Source organism: Aotus nancymaae, unplaced genomic scaffold (assembly GCF_030222135.1).
Source record: "Aotus nancymaae isolate 86718 unplaced genomic scaffold, 86718_ANA_hifiasm-v0.15.2.pri h1tg000014l, whole genome shotgun sequence".
NCBI classification, from domain to species: domain Eukaryota; kingdom Metazoa; phylum Chordata; class Mammalia; order Primates; family Aotidae; genus Aotus; species Aotus nancymaae.
Window position 1 is genome coordinate 118552462 of NW_026988425.1, and position 12727 is coordinate 118565188.

The following is a 12727-nucleotide window of genomic DNA, read 5'->3' on the forward strand; positions in this document are numbered from 1 at the left end:
GTTTTAAAGGACTTGCCACCATTCTGCAATGTGTCCTAGCCTTCATGTTTGATGCACATCCTTTGAGAACAGAACCTTGTTGGCTGTCAGAAAATGACTGCTAAATTATCTTCTGGATATCCTGGTTTCAGTATGGTTTTCCCTCTAGAAAAAGCTACACACCCAAGAAAGGAATGGAAAATGTGTGTTTCCTCAGTGTTGCACTGATTGCCTTTTGACTTCGAGGTCTACTTGGATCTATCATTTCTACTGGTTTAGTCTAAATGACCTTCTGCACATGCAGGGAATGTTCGTCGTTCCCTCTCTGGGAGAGGGAATAGAATGTAACATCTCTTCCTGGGTGCCCTTGGCGTCTTCATCCATAGAGGTGCCTTTCAACTTCTATGGGGTGCGGCTGCCTAAGGAAACAGAAATGGCCCTTGGAAGCCAGAGGGGGTTTATTTTGCCCTAGCATGGGAAAGGAGAAGGGTTTCACTGTTTGTCTTATCCCTTGAATCTCATACTTGGCATAGATCTTTTTGATCTTGGAAGAGAGGATTGTGAAAAGGATAATTGGGAGGAAGGAATTGAAGATCTTTGGTTGGCATTGAACTCTGCCACTTCAACATTGACTTTCTATTGCGGTGAGGACCAGCTGACTGCAACCCTGTTTAAAGAAAATAAGAAGGCCAGGCTCTAGTCTACAAAGCAGGTCAAATGCAAGGCCAGGCTTCTGGCATGGGAAAGGGACCTTCAGTACTATTTTTTCTTTCAAGTAAAGGTGAGAGGATATCTTCTCAGTTGTAACATATCTGAAGGTTGGTATGGGAGGCTCTCTAAATCTTGCTCCAGATTCCCTTTGAGCTTCATGTTCTAATCTCCAGCTTTGGTGGTGTGAAAACAGTCTGCAGAATTAACCAAATACATTTTCATATCTATGGTTTCCTTGATTACCTTTCCATCTTCACATTTACACTAGCCTGTAAAGCAGTAAAGGTTTGGTAGACCAGAAAAGCAAAGAGAAGGGTTTAAAAGCTTGGGCGTTTGAGTATCAATATCCAAGGCCTTGAAGGATGATGACTGATGAGAATTTGGTCCTAGCAGCTTCCCCTCCTCAAACACCATTAGATGAACATCCCCTGAGATTAGAGAGGGAAGGAAAGAGAATCAGAGGGTAGGACATTGGAGGCAAACTACAGTGTGGACCCTCAGAAAAAGTGTCCTGAGCTGTGCCCATCCTCCCAGGGTAAGATAAGTTAATGATGGAACGCCCAGGTAGGACAAGGAATAACCCATGAGTAGCTGTTACCTGTGTCTTACTTCTTGGTTGGAGCCTGGTGAGTTGGTAAAGTCTGCAGGCTCCACCTAGCATGGGAGGAATCAATATAAAGTGGCTGGGTGGCTTTTTTTTTTTTGGCAGAGAGATCCTGAAACAGTCTAAATTTCCTAGAGCCCCCAGCAATGGTAGACAGCAGCTGAAATTTCTCTGAGCCTCAGAAGAGAGCTTGAAAGTGGCCAAGATAGAGCCAGCTCTGGAGAGCCCCAGTGATGGAGACACACATGATACAGTAATGACCTTAATCTGGTCTCTAAATCTTACAGCAGATATTTCTTTTTCCTGGACAAAGAAAAAGGAGTCATGGCTGCAATATCTTGGGGAATCCAAACTAATACTTCCTCAGGGACCCTTTCTAGCCCTTTGACATGGAAACCGCAGGAAGAGAGGGTCACATCTCCCAGCCTCTTCATCTTCGAGTGGTGGGTAGTGCAGTGTTGCAGGCCTACACTGCCTAATATAATAATCACTAGACATAAGTGACCGTTTACATTTAAATACATTAAATAAAAATCCCCTTCTTCAGTTGCCCTAGCCACATTTTGAGTGCTCAAAAACCACATGTGCCAGTGGCTGTCATATTGAACAGAGCATGTAGGGCATTTTCACCATACTGGAAGTTCTGTCGGTCAGCACGGCAGCCTTTGCTGCTACCCCTGCTGAGACAATGACCACTGACCACTTCCCCCTTTTCCATCACACACACATAAATATGCACATGCTGGGGCGGGCCGAGTCCAGAGAAGTCTGTTCCCGGTCTCTGAGCTGGCATTTCCCTGGATATGGCCACAGCTGATTAGTGGCGTGTTGCTGACTCTTTCTCGTGTCCACACCGCTCTCCCCACCACCTCCATTTCTCTCTGATACTGATGTAAGCAAGTCAGTGTCATGAAGCCTGAGGGCGGCAGCCAACCAGGGGCCATGCTTGCTCCTCCCGCAGCTGCCTCAGGTGCCACAGGGTCTATGAAATCTGAATCACTTCATGACAGGAGCATCCTGGGACTAACAAGCCATCCTATCCCCAGCAGAGACCACAGAGGGTGAGCAGCATTGATGGCTTTTGTGGATGACATGAATGGATGTTCCCAGGGTCTGGCTGTTCCCACCATACTGCAATAGAAGAACCAAAAGAGCTTTATGAGTCCCTAGAACTTACCATTCCCATCGCCGGCATCAAGTATTAATACCATTCTTCCAAATTAGAACATGCAAGGCCAGTGTCCTCTAGTGGGGGCAAAGTCACAGAGGTTGGGGCTTGGACCCCAGTTATGCCCATTCTTAAGGGGAAGTTTGAGCATCTCTTTCCTTTTTGGAAAACTGACATAATTGTGGCTGCCATATAAATGTGTTTGTGAAGATGAATTAAACTCTTAGGACACTAGCTGACACATAATTGGGCCTCAATAAATAACAGCTGCTATGTTTACTTTTCGACTGCCCTCTGGGATCATCTGCATGTTCAGGGTACAGCAGTAAGGGGAGGAAAAACAGCAGTGGCTCCCTGTACCGTGGGTCACTTGATCTTACCATCTGGCATAATGAGAAATTGTCCTGCTTATTTTGTGAAAACTGCCTCATACCTCAGTCTGTATCTGTTTTACTTTGGTGGGTACTCAGGCTTTTTTTTTTACTTTTTTTTTCAGGAGACTACGGTTTTCTGTGGCTCAGTAGGGGAAGCGGGTACATTCAGGAGCAATCTTTGGGGATCTGTCTTGAGGACGTTTTAGGGAAGAAAGCCCAAACCTCTTTCCAGAAGACTTGAAAGCGTTGTAGGGTTAGGGTACCATAGCCGGACTCTGCCTCACGTAAGGTGCTAGCCATTGTCCAAAGGGACCCTTGGAGGAGAGGGGAGCACAGCTTCGCAGGCTCTGAATATTCAAGGCGAGATGACCTTAATCCTTCTAAATTGGCCTCAGTGCAGTCACAGGACAAAAGACTGTTGACCTGGCTTTTCTAGGAGTGGCCTATCCTGCAGCTTTTATTTATGAATTTTTTTATTTTGGGTCTTTTTAGAAAACCACAAAACCACGTATATAGTCTACTGTTTTTCCTAAATCTTTGTAGCTTCTAAACACTTTTACCTATGTAAATCACGTAAGATTTGTGTTTTTTACTGGTGACTGGGAACGAATGAAATTTGTTCCTCAGCTGTCTCTCCAAACCATTAGTTGAATAGTCTAATGTCTTCCCAGTAATCTAAAATATCCCCCTTTAATTAAAGTATTCTAAGTTACACACATATATACATGTGTTTATTGCTGTTCTGAGCCTTTGACCTGTCATCTGGTCCTGTGTGGTTGCTGGTCTTGCTTTGACACCCAGACTGTAGTGCAGTGGAGGGACCACAGCTCACTGCAGCCTTAAACTCCTGGGCTCAAGCAATTCCCCCTGCCTCAGCCTCCTGAGTAGCTGGCCTTACAGGTGGGCAGCACCATGTCCAGTAGTTTTTTTTTTTGTTTGTAGAGATGGGCTCTCACTGTGTTTCCCAGGCTGGAGTTGAACTCCTGGTCTCAAGCTGATCCTTCCACCTCAGACTCCCAAATTGCTAGGATTATAGGCATGAGCCACGGTACCTGGCTCTGTACCATTTTAAGTACAGTTGTTGCTTGGTATACATGGGGGATTGGGCCCAGGACCCCCATACATACTCATACAGAACCTACAGGGTATGTCGGCCCTCTGTGTGTGCGGGTTTCGTATCTGATGGGACTTGATTTTGTTCCCACGCAAATCTCACCTTGAATTGTAATAACTCCCAAGTGTCAAGGGTGGGGCCTGGTGGAGATAATTGAATCATGGGGTGGTTTCCTCCATACTGTTCTTGTGGGAGTGAGTAAGTCTCTCAAGATCTGATGGTTTTAATAAATAAGAGTTCCCCTGCACAAGCTCTCTGGCCTGCCACAATTTAAGACGTGACTTTGCTTCTCATTTGCCTTCTGCCATGATTATGAGGCCTCCCCAGCCATGTGGAGCTGTGAGTCCATTAAACCTCTTTCTTTTGTAATTACCCAGTCTTGGATATGTCTATTAGCAGCATGAGAACAGGCTAATACAGCATCCCAAGAATACTATATTTTTGATGCAGCCTTTGGTTGGGAGAAAACCCATATAAGTGAACCCACATGGTTCAAAAAAGCCGTGTTGTTCAGGGGTTATCTGCACCAGTGCTTTGTTAATATATTGATTTTTGAGAAGGCCACTCCTCATTCATTTTTATTTTCAGAATTACCATGGCTATGCTTGAGCACTTAGTTATATTTGAATTTTGCATTCAGTGTGTGAATTTCCATAGAAACTCCTATTGACATTTTCTTGGGGATTGCATTGAAATGATAGATTCATTTGGGAGAAATCACATTTTTCCAGTTTTTAACCATCCAATCTAGGAATATGGTAATTATCTCTATTTTTCAAGTTATTACTTCTGTCTTTTAGGATAGTTTTACTATTTTAAAAAGTAAATAGTGCATATTTCCGATAGGTTTATTATGCATTTTTATGTGTGCTATCATGAATGTGAAGCCATTATCATTGTTGTGATTGTAACTAAGTATGAAATACAACCTTTGTAAATGAACTGGGCTGAGTATGACCTTTTTTACAGCCATGATTTTGCATTTTTTTAAAAGCAAAGCAGGTAGAAAATTTATATTCATCAGTACTCAAGGAACAGAACCTTGTCTATACCCCATATGCCACAGATAAAAGGATGTGCAGAATTGTGCAAATAAGGCAATGTTTATGGATCTGAGCCTATACTGCCAGGGAAGTTGATTCACCACAGTTACTAATTTATGCACACAGCTACCAACTATGTAACAACTAAGATCCATTTATACTAGTCTCTAGAAAAGATGACCATATATATGTGTGTGTGTGTGTGTGTGTATATATATGTGTATATATATACGTATATATGTGTGTGTGTGTATATGTATATATATACGTATATATATGTGTGTGTGTATATATATGTATATATATACGTATATGTGTGTGTGTGTGTATATGTATATATACGTATATATATGTGTGTGTGTATATATATGTATATATACGTATATGTGTGTGTATATGTATATATATACGTATATATGTGTGTGTGTATATATGTATATATATACGTATATATGTGTGTGTGTGTATATGTATATATACGTATATATGTGTGTGTATATATATGTATATATATACGTATATGTGTGTGTGTATATGTATATACGTATATGTGTGTGTGTGTATATGTATATATATACGTATATATGTGTGTGTATATGTATATATGTATATATGTGTGTGTGTATATGTATATATATACGTATATATGTGTGTGTATATGTATATATACGTATATATATGTGTGTGTGTATATGTATATGTGTGTGTATACATATATACGTGTATATATAAGCACACACATATATATGTATATATATACATATATATATATAGAGAGAGAGAGAGAGAGAGAGACAACACAAGAATCTTTCTAATATCAAACATTTTAATTTCAGGTAAATATTTAGACAGATTATTAAATGGTCTTCCAAAGAGTCGAAGGTGGTAGCAGTTTGGCTGTATTTCAGTTATAGTGTAACTGGCTTAGATAATTAATGAATGTGGTTTGCTCTAAGGGCACATTTCACTGCAACTTGAAATTCTCAAAGCTAACCATGGGGTAAACTCTGAGAGCATGTCAAATGCACAGTGGATATTGAATGTACCCATTTTTACTTCTGCAGTCACTTTGTATGAAAATTCATTTGTCGTGGGTGAAAATGTGGACGTGATTGAAGTGCTCTTCCGGGCCAATAACAGCTCATGTTCGTCTCTGGCAGCCATCTTGGGACAGATGGTTTTACTTTTTTTTGTGACAGGAGCAAAGTAAGAGCTACAGGGAAAGACACCTTTCCTCTTTGGGATTTTTCCGGTAGTAAAATAAAGTTTTATGGCTTTCTTATCTCTACCTTACAGAAGTATTTCAAGCACCTAAGAAGTATGCCAATGTAGACTGCCACCAAAACTCACATGCACAGCTGCATACAAATTCATGTCACTAACGAATACCAATTATCTTGAGGCTTCTAGAGTGACAACAGTAGACAGAGATTTAGCAATGAAGACTTAGACCTGTATTCATAAGTATAAGAACAAGAGTGTCGGTTGTCCCAAAAGGGAAAGGAAAAATTCTTTATCAGGATCCATATATTTGGAGCCTGCTAATCATTACGAGTTTGCTGTGGAATTCATATAAACATTCTTTCAAGGTATTTGAGCCAAATCTGTGTATGATTATTCTTGGAGGGCCTTAAGGGCAAAAAATTGTTTAAATTTGTGAGTTGACAACATGGTCTTTGCCTACTGTTTTAAATAAAATTCTCAAACCAGAAAATGTATTATCAGTCAAAATACTTCCCGAATCGCCTTTACCACAAAGTGTGCTATCTTTTATATATCTAGTTTTATACAAAGATCAAGCAGATTTGTGTCTGTGCGTGTGGTTTTATAAAACCATTGTAGTCAAAGCTTCTCAGAAGTACGTGGTGTTTATAAGGGCTGGAGGCATGCTGATTTTTGGAAAAGAATTAATACATAATTTGAATTCATAGTACAAGCTTTTAAAAAATATGATCTAGCTTGGAGAAGCATTTCTAAAATACCTCTAGGGAATAAATTTCTTTTATTAATCCAATCAGCCATTGGATGCCATTCTTCCAATTTAATTGTGTTTATCTGCCAATGGGTGACTCTGTTTCTTGTGCATGTAATTTCAGTGGGTGCAAATGGTGATGGCAAATAATTGCCCTCAGGGAGATAATTGCTGTTATAATTATTTACCCATGCAAGTTAACTCTGTAAAAATTTAACACTCTGTCAGATGACCTGGAAATAGGAGAGAATGTGTTTTCTATGTGCGGAAGTGGAGGAAAAGCCCTTGTAGTTCTTGGATATTTTCTAGGGGCCAGGCATAGGACTAAGTGATTTAGAATCGTCATCTCACAGAATCCTCACAATCTTCTTATGGAGTATGATTATCCTCATATTATTGATGAGGAAACAGATCATACAGATGGCAAGAAGAGGAACTGAGGCTCAAACCCCAGCTAAGGGACTGGTATGAAATGATTCTTATTTCACAAAGGCTTGCAAAGATTAAACAAGAAGACAGTTTTGTAAAGAATTTCATCCAGCACCTGGTACATTGTTGTGATCCTAGTGTCTATTCATAGACATTATACTTCTGTAACCACTGCCCTGCCTCCTTTCGGAAACCCATTGCTATGGGCAGGGCAAAGCATTGTACCTGAAGCCTAAATGAGAGATTTTTCCTTTTGGGTCTTTGCACACTCCAAGTCCTTCAGAAAGCTTCTTCTGGCTATTCTAGGTCATAGGGATTCTCTCTTCTCCAAATGCCCATCACTGTCATGTCCCTACCGTGCATTGGGAGCCCTTGAATATAGAGGGGTCGGATAGGGGTCTTTGTATTGTGTGGATGTTTGTTTTACCTCAATCTAGATTGAAAGTTTGAGTACAGGTTCTCTTTGGATCTCTCCATAAGTCCTTAGAGGATACAGGGCTCCATAGCAGGCTTCGAGGAGATACTCTTTAAGTACAAAATCTACAAAGACATAGCTACCTGGAGGTTAGAAGATGGTTGAAGGCTCGGTGGGTGCTTGTTATGAAAAATTGGGAGGTAGTGTCATCTCTCATCATTGTTCACCTATTGGCTGGCCTTCCTCTTTCCATGATATTTGTATAGTGTGGTGGTATGGCCTGCAGGGTGGGGATCTTTTGAGTTCTTCTCCTTTCAGAAAAATTCACACTACAACTCCTTGTTCCCACCCTGTAGACTCCCATTCCCAAAACACACAAAGGGCTGGAGAAGAGCATGAGAGGTCACCTTTTTGGGTGAGAAGAGTAATGTTGATGAAGCAAGGCACTGTGTGTGAGGGGTGTCCCCAAAGCATGGCTTATAAGCTTTGGGGGTCATATCCTGGTTGTAAGTCCTCCCAGCCTGTGGACTTGCCAACATGTCTTGTTGCTGTCAGAGCTGGCTGAGAAGAGGTGTGGGGAGTACACTGGAAAGATGGGACCATGGAGGAGGGAGGCAAGGACAGCACTTGGAAGCTACCTGTTACTCAGAGCTGGGACTAAGAGCCCTTCTTATACTTCAGACCTAGAGTTCAAGCTAAAAGGAAAGATGAGGTTGGGCTGTGGGCTTCCCTGGGACGAACCCATGCAGCGGTAACGAGTGCTTGCTGCAGTGGGGTGGAACTGATAGCTGGTAACTGAGAGTTCACTGGGAGTTGGAGCTGCCTCTCAAAAGGGAGCCCCAGAGCAGAAGGGAGCTGTTGGATGGTTTTCTCCTTCAGTTGGGCTTACGGGAGCCTGCCTGCCTCCAGACAGACACTTGACAGATGGAGCCGATCAGTAGTGATGGTCAGTGACAGCAGCAAGCTTAGCCATGTGCAGTCGGCTGAATGCACCTCACACCCCTCTTCAGCTCCCACACCTCCATCTGGAGCCCAGTCGGGGCAGGGAAGAGGCAAGGGGTAGGAGAGGGCAGACCACACTTCCTCATTCACTATAGGTCCCCCGAGCCACAGGCCAGGCCTGCCATTGTGGGGGTTAAATGGTATTTGAGGATGAAGTTCTTAAATGGTCAAGACTGGATCTTAATGAGTGAAGCAAAGCTCTTTCTATAAGTAGAAATGACTAAAACTTTAAGGAATTGACTGAGGAATCATTAAGGGAGTCGCTACTCAGCAGGAAAGAGGGTTCCGAAAGAAAAGAGTGGTAACAAATATTGGCAAACAGAAGCGCGTTTGTATTTATATGGCTAAAAATGAGACTTCTCAATGAAACTCATGACTTCCTGAGCCCCGCCGTGGACTGACGCTAGGCTGTATACATACACTGAATTCTCATGATGTCTCTGCCAAGCAGGCGGCTCTTTCATTTCATAGCCACGTGAAGACTGAGGTTTAGAATGAATCTTGACTTGCTAACTTGGCCAGGCTGAAAAGTGGTTGAACCCCTGGGATGCAAACCTGTTACCTGCTCTTTCCCCTAAGCCAGCGGTCCCTAACCTTTTTGGCTTCGTGGAAGACAACTTGTCCATGGATGGAGGGAGTTGGGGGTGGGAGGTGTGGGGATGGTGTCCTGATAGAACTATTCTCAGGCACTAGTCTCACAAGGAGCGCAACCTAGATCCCTCACATACGCAGTTCACAGCAGGGTCCATGCCTTAATGCTGCTGCTGATCTCAGAGGAGGCAGACAGAGCTCAGGCGGTAATGCTGGCTCGCCCACCACTCATCTCCTCCTGTGTAGCCTGGTTCTTAAAAGGCCATACCCAGGTACCGGTCTGCAGCTAGGGGTGTTGGGGACCCCTCCCCTAAGTCATCCTGCTCTCCTATTGCCCTCAGTTATGAAGTGCCCACTGTGTGCAGAGGACTTCATGGAGTCTTGTCCATATTAACTTGCTAAAAGTCATGGCCTTGCTTTAATCTGACATAGATCCATTTGAAATATGGAATGAAACCAACCATCTTCCTCAGGGTCCATCTTCCCAGAGAGCATGGGATGCAGGAAGTAGAGGGTGAGACCAAGTCAGAGTGAGGCCTCCTCAGGCCCATTCGGCTCCCTCCTCACCCAGCACAGGTCTTCACTCTGCGCTCTCCTCCCCAGTAGCTGCCTCAGTGACAGCCCCTGAGAAAATGACCGACAGTTATATGACCCTTCAAGCATCACATTCGCAGGCACAGATGCGATGGAAATAAAATCTCATCTCCAACCTCCTGCTGGAGAGGAACGTCTCCTTTTGTAGTATTGCATCGCCATGTCTAGTCATGTGCACAAAACTTAGAGCTAGAAAATGATGATTTTAGAAACAATGGGAAAGAATTGTCATTTTCTTCTTCTTTTTTTTTTTTTTACTTACATCAAACAGTAATTTTTACTATGAAAATATAGTTGCCTCAATACAGAATGATTCCCCACAGAAATGGAAGCATAAGATGGAGGGTGAGGTAAGCTTCAGAAGGAAAAAAGGAGCCAGCTGCCAGCTGAGGGGTGTAGAGTCTGGGGACAGGGGCCTTCCATTTCCTTCTCATTGTGAGGATGTTTCAGTTGCACCTGCATATTGTGGTGAAGGGCTCAGTGATGCGTGATGTAGAGAAGCCTCACAGGAAAAAAAGTCCTCTCCGAAGGAGACCGGGGCACCTGTCATACTGAGTCCAAGTCCCTGGTCAAGCTCATGTGTTGGTCACCTAGCTTGCTGTTCTATCTTCTTTATTTCACCCCTTCATTTTATGAGCAACAGAGGAGCAGGATTCTGGAAGATCTGAAGTGGCCTCCTTTGGGCATCCCATAAATACATGTTCATGTATTTTATAACTAGAAATATTATAACTCAAGAAGGTTAAGACATTTTTAAAGGCTTTCAAGAAAGGAAGCGAGTCTGCCTTGTGCATTAACTGTAGACACTCATCTCAAGAGTTATGGAAGCTGTTCTGTAGCAGTGGTTCCTTACGTAACAAAGCCTAAAGAGAAGAAGATAGAAAGCTCTTTGTAAAGTGGATGTGTGAGTGGCTCTGAATCTACGTTATGGGGCCGCAGAAACAGCCTGCTGTTGTTTTGGTTGAGCCAAATGCTTGACTACATGGCTAACCCTTTCTTGAAGACTGGGAAAGAGGTCAAGTTGGACTTTCAGGTCTGGAAGATGAGCTGCTTGTGTATGTAGTTCAAGGCTCCGGTGGCCCACACATCTGAGAGGACATTGGGAAGAGGGGACATCTGGGGGTCTGATGAAGCCATGTATTCTTCCTGAGTTATTAATAGTTGGACAGCGTTTATGGACAGATGTCTCATGAACCCACTTAACAATTGAAAGATGACTCTCCTGACTATAAGAATATGTTTTTGTAAGGCTGAGATAAAATGGAGAGAATAAGCTTTCTTTAAGTTGACCACCTTTATGGGGAAATGGTAGCCAGGAAAAATACTGCACTATAGATAAAAACAAATGTGAAAAGTGGGCCTGAACTCACTGACACCTAAGTGATGGCCTTTCCCTTCTTCCGCCTCCATCTGAATTTCTGGTGCAGGTGAAGCCCAGGAGGAACCATGAACTTTTTCAGCCGCTTCAGCATCTTTTCACATCAGGACAGAGAATGTTGAAATTGCATTTTTCTTGGGATTTTTACACCAGAGAGAATAAATCATGTTGCTTTGCAAAAATAAATAAATAAATAAATCACATAAACAGGACCAGAACAAAAAAGAATCCCCTAAGGCACCAATGACCTATAATTAGGCCTCGAAGAAGGTCAAACACACTCTTTCCTGACCCCTTAAGGCCTCAGAGTGAAAAGACAACTCAGGGCTGAGGTGGGTGCAGTCTTCAAGTAATAATAGATTTGACAAGCTTTGATTTGGGGTGAGCTCTACTGCAGTGGATGATGGGCTATAAGAACAAGATTCAGGATGGAGAGAGCCATGAAGAAAAGTGGGTCAGCTACGGGGCTAGGCCCATAAGACAAGTGGACCCATTCTAGGTCCTTTACCCAAAAGACAAAGCACAGATAGAATTCTGGCAGGCATCCATGCTTGGAGCTCCAGTCTGGCCAGTGGGGTAATGCAGTGGGGACTCCATTCTGCAAGTCATTGGCAGGTGTCAACCCAACCTATCTGCTCATATGAGGTCGCAGTCCGTCCAGTGAACTAATTAAGATGTGGAGGTGAAGCCAGCCCATTACAAAGAGGCCTAGCAAGGTATGGGAAAGCCACTGGGTGGCTTGTGTAGACTAATGCTGTAGTTTCCACTGAGGAAGAGGACTGGGTCTGAGGCTGTTTTTCATCATTTAATCATTTGCATATTGATTCATCAGCCACTGAATGACATGCACTACCCCAGACAGTGGGGCTGTTGTGAGATGAAGCCAATTGCCTGTCTCCTAGGCTTTACAGACAGTGGGAGAATCAGAAATGAAAACCAGACAGTGACAGGATAGGACCACTACATGTATCAGCAGAAGCTGCATCAGTGCTGGGGAGCATCTAATTCCAGCCAGTGGTTGAGGCAGTAATAAACAATGACAGTTTCTGTGCTGTATGTTGTACTTGGTACCTTTACACATGATCTAATTTAAGTCTTACATAGTTGTATGAAGCAGGCATTAATATTCCCGTTTTACAAATGGTGAAACGGGGGCTAAGAGAAGTCAGATCACACATTAACATCACACCAGCAGCAAGTGCTGGGGTAGGGATTTGAACTCAGGTCTCTTTTTGGTTCTAACGCTCGTACTCTCTTAAGTCCATAATCTCAAAGCCCATAAGTATAGAACACACGTGGCCAGGAACACTCTCCAGAGTCTTTTAGAATTGTTTTACCTGAAGGCACAAGAGA